The sequence below is a fragment of the Mobula hypostoma genome, chromosome 30 (genome assembly GCF_963921235.1).
Source record: "Mobula hypostoma chromosome 30, sMobHyp1.1, whole genome shotgun sequence".
Lineage (NCBI taxonomy): Eukaryota > Metazoa > Chordata > Chondrichthyes > Myliobatiformes > Myliobatidae > Mobula > Mobula hypostoma.
The window spans coordinates 11,840,041-11,848,646 of NC_086126.1; positions in this window are offsets into that span (position 1 = coordinate 11,840,041).

The window sequence follows — 8,606 nt, forward strand, 5'->3', positions numbered from 1 at the left end:
TTCGCTCACATACTTCTCACTCACGTCAGCTATAAATTTTGCGTCGAAAGGATGCGGGGTCACTTTTATGTGCGAAACAGCTTCTGATGATTTTGAGGCGTGAGAATTGGAAGAATTCGTATACGGAGGGGTAAGGGCAGTGACGAGGCTTTCGGTCGGATCGCTGGTCAAAGGTGAGAGGTCAGAGGTCTCACATGCCGCCCACCTGTTAGATGCATAGAGGAGGAATTCCGCAGATGCTGGAAATTCAAGCCACACACATCAAAGTTGCTGGTGAACGCAGCAGGCCAGGCAGCATCTATAGGAAGAGGTACAGTCGACGTTTCAGGCCGAGACCCTTCGTCAGGACCCATTGTTAGATGCATAGAGTGTTTTTTCAAGTGACGGATAGTTGTCAAGCCACACCATTGCTCTTTTCATTTTGTTAGAACCCTACCCCGCCTTTGTTTTACTGTATTACTTTATACCCCCCTGACCCCATTACTCCTGTCACCAATGTCTCCCTGCCTTCAATGTCCTCCCTGCAATGTTCCCCACCTTCATTCCATGGGGTACTGCCATCTCCTATGAAAGTCCACCTTCCTCAACTCTTTATAAACAGAGGGGACACTATACAGAGGCTGGAATTCTTGAGCAACACACGCACACACACACAAAGAGCTGGATGAAGCCCGTAAGTATATTTAAGGCGGAAGTTCGAAGTTCCATCAAGGTATCAAAGGCTGTGGTGAGAAGGCAGGTGTGTGGGGTTGAGTGGGATCCGGGATCAGCCATGCTGGAATGGCAGAGCAGACTCAATGGGCCGAATGGCCCAATTTTGCTCCTACGTCTTATGGTGTTGCCCCTCCAGCCTGAGGGTGGCCTCATCTTGCCACGAGGGAAGGCCATGGATTGACACGCCGGAATGGGAATCGGAATTAAAATGGTTGGCCGCTGTGAAGTCCTGTTTTTGTATCGGATAGAGTGGTGGTGCTTGATGAAGCGTTTTCCCAGTGTATGACAGTTCTCACCAATGTAGAAGAGGCCGCATCACTTCGGGAGCACTGGACACAATGGGGGACCCCAGCAGATTTGTAGGTGAAGTGTTTGGGGCCCTGAATGGAGGTGAGGGAGGAGGTGTATGGGCAGGTGTAGCACTTGGCCGTTTGTGGGGATAAGTGCCGGGAGGGAGATTAGTGGGGAGGGACAAATGGATAAGGGAATTCCAGAGGAAGCGATCCCTGGGGAAATCGTACAGGGGGAGGTAAAGATATGTTTAGTGGGGATATTTAATGGGGACAAGCTCCCACTACCTATTAAGTGCTCCCAATAGCGTGCATTCAAATAGCTGCTGACAACCAAGTCCAGCTCCTGGCCTTCACATGTGACTTAGCTATTAAGCCCGGTGGAAGGGAAGGAAAAATTCCCATGGCCGATTAATTTCATGGGATATGGGCAAAAAGTGGCCAGAACAGCATTTAGTTGAGATGGCAGCAGTAACACTGATGTGTGGGACATAACGGAAAGTATTGACTACGAATGTAAAAAATGAAAAGGCATTCAATGGTTTATTCCTGTAAATAATTTTATTATGAATAAAGTTTATTTTGTTGAAAAAGTATTTTAGATTGACGTTGCCCCCTCCCAAAATAATCATGTTCTGATCAGATAAGGACAGCATGGTAGTGTAGTAGTTAGCACGCAAACAACAGGAATTCTGCAGATGCTGGAAATTCAAGCAACACACATAAAAGTTGCTGGTGACTCAATTGCTGGTCCCTCGATCGTGACCCCACTAAGGAGCACCAGGCCATTGTCTCCCACACCATCACCGACTTTATCAGCTCAGGGGATCTCCCATCCACTGCTACCAACCTTATAGTTCCCACACCCCGCACTTCCCGTTTCTACCTCCTACCCAAGATCCACAAACCTGCCTGTCCTGGCCGACCTATTGTCTCAGCTTGCTCCTGCCCCACCGAACTCGTTTCTGCATACCTCGACACGATTTTATCCCCCCTTGTTCAATCCCTTCCTACCTATGTTCGTGACACTTCTCACGCTCTTAAACTTTTCGATGATTTTAAGTTCCCTGGCCCCCACCACTTTATTTTCACCATGGATGTCCAGTCCTTATATACTTCCATCCCCCATCAGGAAGGTCTCAAAGCTCTATGCTTCTTTTTGGATTCCAGACCTAATCAGTCCCCCTCTACCACCACTCTGCTCTGTCTAGCGGAATTAGTCCTTACTCTTAATAATTTCTCCTTTGGCTCCTCCCACTTCCTCTAAACTAAAGGTGTAGCTATGGGCACCCGTATGGGTCCTAGCTATGTCTGCCTTTTTGTTGGCTTTGTGGAACAATCTATGTTGGCTTTGTGGAACAATCTATGTTCCGTGCCTATTCTGGTAGCTGTCCCCCACTTTTCCTTCGCTACATCGACGACTGCATTGGCGCTGCTTCCTGCACGCATGCAGAGCTCTTTGACTTTATTAACTTTGCCTCCAACTTTCACCCTGCCCTCAAGTTTACCTGGTCCATTTCCGACACCTCCCTCCCCTTTCTAGATCTTTCTGTCTCTGTCTCTGGAGACAGCTTATCCACTGATGTCTACTAAAAGCCTACTGGCTCTCACAGCTATCTGGACTATTCCTCTTCTCACCCTGTCTCTTGCAAAAACGCCATCCCCTTCTCGCAATTCCTCCGCCTCCACCGCATCTGCTCTCAGGATGATGCTTTTCATTCTAGGATGAGGGAGATGTCTTCCTTTTTTAAAGAAAGGGCCTTCCCTTCCTCCACTATCAACTCTGCTCTTAAACGCATCTCCCCCATTTCACGTACATCTGCTCTCACTCCATCCTCCCGCCACCCCACTAGGAATAGGGTTCCCCTGATCCTCATCTACCACCCCACCAGCCTCCGGGTCCAACATATTATTCTCTAACTTCCGCCACCTCCAACGGGATCCCACCACTAAGCACATCTTTCCCTCCCCCCGCATTCCGCAGGGATCGCTCCCTACGCGACTCCCTTGTCCATTCGTCCCCCCCATCCCTCCCCACTGATCTCCCTCCTGGCACTTATCCGTGTAAGCGGAACAAGTGCTACACATGCCCTTACACTTCCTCCCTTACCACCATTCAGGGCCCCAAACAGTCCTTCCAGGTGAGGCATCACTTCACCTGTGAGTCAACTGGGGTGATATACTGCGTCCGGTGCTCCCGATGTGGCCTTCTATATATTGGTGAGACCCGACGCAGACTGGGAGACCGTTTTGCTGAACACCTACACTCTGTCCGCCAGAGAAAGCAGGATCTCCCAGTGGCCACACATTTTAATTCCACATCCCATTCCCATTCTGACATGTCTATCCACGGCCTCCTCTACTGTAAAGATGAAGCCACACTCAGGTTGGAGGAACAACACCTTATATTCCGTCTGGGTAGCCTCCAACCTGATGGCATGAACATCGACTTCTCTAACTTCCGCTAAGGCCCCACCTCCCCCTCGTACCCCATCTGTTACTCATTTTTATGCACACATTCTTTCTCTCTCTCTCCTTTTTCTCCCTCTGTCCCTCTGAATATACCCCTTGCCCATCCTCTGGGTCCCCCCCCCTTGTCTTTCTTCCCGGACCTCCTGTCCCATGATCCTCTCATATCCCTTTTGCCAATCACCTGTCCAGCTCTCGGCTCCATCCCTCCCCCTCCTGTCTTCTCCTATCATTTTGGATCTCCCCATCCCCCTCCCACTTTCAAATCCCTTACTCACTCTTCCTTCAGTTAGTCCTGACGAAGGGTCTCAGCCTGAAACGTCGACTGCACCTCTTCCTAGAGATGCTGCCTGGCCTGCTGCATTCACCAGCAATTTTTATGTGTGTTGCTAGTAGTTAGCACAATGGTTTACAGTACGGACGACCCGGGTTCAATTCCCGCCGCTGCCTGTAAGGAGTTTGAACGCACTCCCCCGTGACCGTGTAGGTTTCCTCTGGGTGCCACGGTTTCCTCCCACAGTCCAAAGAACGTTCCGGTTGTTAGATAAATTGGTCAGTGTAAATTGTCCCGTGATTAGGCCACGACTAATTCGGGAGATTGCTGGGCAGCGTGGCTCGAAGGGCCGATTCCGCGCTGTACCTCAATGAGTAAATTATCTTTGAGTAATCTTCGAGGACCCAGCTGGTATTTATGACAATATGGTCATTTCTGAAACTATTTTTCCCCATTCCACATACATTTAATTGTGTGGAATTTTAATTCCCTAACCAGTCGCGGTGAGATTGCTGGTAGATAGTTCTGACTGGCCGCCCGTTCAGTAAATGTCACCGTTGTCCCATTTGGGGTACTGAGACCTGCATTTCAGTCCATCCTGGGGAGTTTTGAAGACCAGACCTCCCATTCCCTTCATCTATTGTCTCCCAAACTTTCTGACAAGGCTCCGCTTCGTAGAATGGTGGATCGCACTAAATCCTCTTATTCGCGAGAAATAATGAATACTGCAGATAGTAGTCATAGTCATACTTTATTGATCCCGGGGGAAATTGGTTTTCGTTATAGTTGCACCATAAATAATTAAATAGTAATAAAACCATAAATGGTTAAATAGTAATATGTAAATTATGCCAGGAAATAAGTCCAGGACCAGCCTATTGGCTCAGGGTGTCTGACCCTCCAAGGGAGGAGTTGTAAAGTTTGATGGCCACAGGCAGGAATGACTTCCTATGACGCTCTGTGTTGCCTCTCGGTGGAATGAGTCTCTGGCTGAATGTACTCCTGTGCCCACCCAGTACGTTATGTAGTGGCTGGGAGACATTGTCCAAGATGGCATGCAACTTGGACAGCATCCTCTTTTCAGACACCACCGTCAGAGAGTCCAGTTCCATCCCCACAACATCACTGGCCTTACGAATGAGTTTGTTGGTTCAATGAAGAAAGACCGTTTTCTCTGAGTCCAGACATGCCAAACGCTGGTGGGTCTCAGCAATTCGGGGAGTATCTATCTAAGGAGGGGGGAAAAAAAGGCGATGTTGTGGGCCGAGCCTCTTCATCACAACCAGGCAAAACATTCAAAAGTTCAAAGTAAATTTATGATCAAAGTGTATATATATGTCAGCATATGCAATCCTGAGATTCATTTTCTTGCAGGCATGCTCAATAAATCCATAATAGAATAATAACCATATTATTATATAAAGACCGCATCGACTTGGACAGTCAAGCAGTGTGCAAAAGACAACAAACTACGCAAATAGAAAAAGAATTAATAATAATGATACTAAATAAATATTGAGAACATGAAATAAAGAGTCCTTAAAAGTGAGTCCACGGGTTGCGGGAACAGTTCAGTGATGGGGCGAGTGACGTTATCCCCTCTAGTTCAGTAACCAGCTCGACTCACTCCAGGCAGATGCCAGCTCCAACATTCACAAACCAGGGAACACCTCACAAATAACTTCTTTGGAAACGACCTCCAGCCCAGCAGATGACCCGAAGCATCACTGTGTCTACTTTAAAACACAGAAAGCAAAGGGACTCCGTCTCACAAAATGGAGGATGTAAAACAGTTCCACAAAATGGCAGCCTCCATCTCATAGAAAGGTGGAAAACCTACAGCACGTGCTTATTTTTAATAGAATAAGGATCCCATTGAATTCTGTTCTTAGAGACCTATTTCCTTACTTCATGTTGATACTAAAATTTTACCTAAACTTTTGGCCTGTAGGATTGAAAATATGTTGCCATCTATTATCTCTGATGATCAGACTGGGTTTATCAAAAATCGATACTCCCATTTTAATATTCGTCATTTATTGAATCTTATTTATTCTCCTTCTAAAGAGGTTTTGGAATGTGTGATATCCTTAGATTCTGAGAAAGCCTTTGATCGGGTTGAATGGAATTATTTATTTAAAACTTTAGAAAAATTTAACTTTGGGCCCGATTTTATTCAATGAATTAGATTACTTATCTCCCTCTGCTCATGTTCTTACTAACTCTCAGTACTCTAAACTCTTTAAACTTTATCGTGGAACTAGACAAGGTTGTCCTTTGAGTCCTTTGCTTTTTGATTTGGCTTTAGAACCTTTAGCTATTGCTTTCCGGGAATCTAATGATATCACTGATATTTTAAGGAGGGTTATTACCCACAAAGTTTTGCTTTATGCTGATGACCTTTTGCTCTACATTTCTAATGTGGGGTCTTTTCCTGCTTTAGTCAGTTTTCTGGATATAAACTTTGAATAGTTTGGTATTAGTTAATACTAACCTTCCTTTTAAAATTGAAAGAAATCAATTTACTTATTTGGACGTAACAATTACCAGGAATTATAAATTCCTTTTTAAAGAATTTTTTTTTTACACTTCTGAATTATGTTAAGAAGGCACTTCCAAATTGGTCACCTCTCTCTTTATCGTTGATTGGCCGAATCAATTCCATAAAAATGAATATTTTGCCTATATTTTTATATTTATTTCAGGCCATACCTATTTTTATTCCTAAATCCTTTTTTGATTCTTTGGATTCTATTGTATCTTCTTATATATGGAAAAATAAAATTTCTGGATTAAATAAAGTTCATCTTCAAAAAGCTAAAAAGAATGGAGGTTTAACTTTACCCAATTTTAGGTTTTATTACTGGGCAGTCAATATACAGAATCTTACATTTTGGTTATATTATATTAATCAAGAGGACTGTCCGGTCTGGGTTTCATTAGAAGCTAACTCTGTTAATAAATTCTCTATCATTTCTCTTCTCAGATCCTCAATTCCTTTATCTATAAGTAATTTAATTGTAGTTAAACATGGTGGTGGCATCCGTTAGTCTTGCGAGACCATGGATCTGCGCCTGGAAAGTCTTGCTTCAGTCTGTGTTGGTAGAGCAGCGTCTGTTGTGGCTGTAGAGGCCCACACCGGAGTGACAGTCTCGGCTACAGCGACTACACTTGAAGGCGCTGTCCTCCAGTGTTGTCTTGGTGCTGTTTTTCCGACGAGTGTGCTTTTCTTCAGCAGCAAGCCTCAGCTTCTCTTCTCCTCTTTTTAGACCTCTGCGTATTTCCAGCCTCCAGTGAGAGCGATCGCTTGTGAAGTCCTCCCACCTCTCGACGTTCATGTTCAGTGACTTCATGTCTCTCTTGCAAACGTCTTTGAAACAAAGATGGGGCCGCCCTTGTGCTCTCTTGCCGGAGGCCAGTTCCCCATACAGCAGGTCTTTCAGGATCCTCCTGTCTGACATGCAGTGTAACCAGTTATAAACACAGTTTGAGGACTTGGATACAATTTAGAAAATATTTTGGTTTATTGAGTTTTTCACTTTCCAGTCCCATTTTTTCAAACTAAACCTTATATGTCTGATGTAGTTTTTAAGGAGTGGAATAGATTGGGTATTAAATGTTTTCATGATTTGTTTGTTGGAGATGGTCTCTCTTCATTTGAACAACTGTCAGTTAAGTATAGTCTTCCAAAAACTCACTTTTTTCGATATTTACAAATTAGAGACTTTTTGCATTCTCAAGTACAAACATTTCCTAAACGTCCAGATAAAAATTTACTTGATATAATTTTTAATTAAAAACCCTTCCATAATGCATCTATATCCAATATTTATGGTATGTTGTTGGGAATGAGAAATATTCCTTTTGATAAAATTAAAAACCTTTGGGAACAAGATTTACAGATTTCAATTTCAGAGGACACTTGGAATGAAATTTTTAAATTGGTTAATACCTCATTGTTATGTGCCCGTCGTTCCCTTCTACAATTTAAAGTGGTTCATAGAGTTCATATGTCTAAAGACAAGCTGTCTCGTTTTTATTCGGATATATCTCCCTTTTGTGGTAGATGTAGTAATGGAGAAGCTTCATTAATCCATATGTTTTGGACTTGTCCAAGTCTTGAAAAATATTGGAAGGAAGTATTTCAAACTTTTTCAGTGCTTTTTAAAGTAAATTTTAAACCTAATCCTTCGACTGCCTTGTTTGGTATTGTTGGAGGAAATGACATTATTTCAGAGTCACATGATTTTCACATGTTGGCCTTTATTTCTCTATAGGCATTGTTGCTTAAGTGGAAGGATGCCACACCGCCTACTCCTACTCATTAGTTACATGATGTTACGTCATGCTTAAATTTAGAGAAGATTCACTGTTCAATTTCTGAACCTAGACAAGATTTTTTCACATTGTTGGGGACCTTTTTTGAATTATTTTCAAAATCTTTGATTTGCTATTAAGCACAGATGTTGGCTAATAATATGTTTTATTATATATTAAGGATTTCTTCCTTTTTTTTTTAACCTAACAGCTGTTTTTTTTTTCCTGGTAGTGGGTTTAGATTTTTTTGTACAATAAAATTATCTCTTTTCATTTATAAATTATGTTTAAACTTAATTTATATGGATATGGGGTAATTACACTTTATTTGTGATTTCAATATATTGTAATCGATATATATTATGCTACTGTACTCTGTATTCTTTCTGTAAGAATTTAATAAAAATATTGAAAAAGAAAAGAAAACCTACAGCACAATACAGGCCCTTCAGCCCACAATGCTGTGGCAAACATGTACTTACTTTAGAAATTACCTAGGGTTACCCATAGCCCTCTATTTTTTTTCTCAGCTCCATTTATCC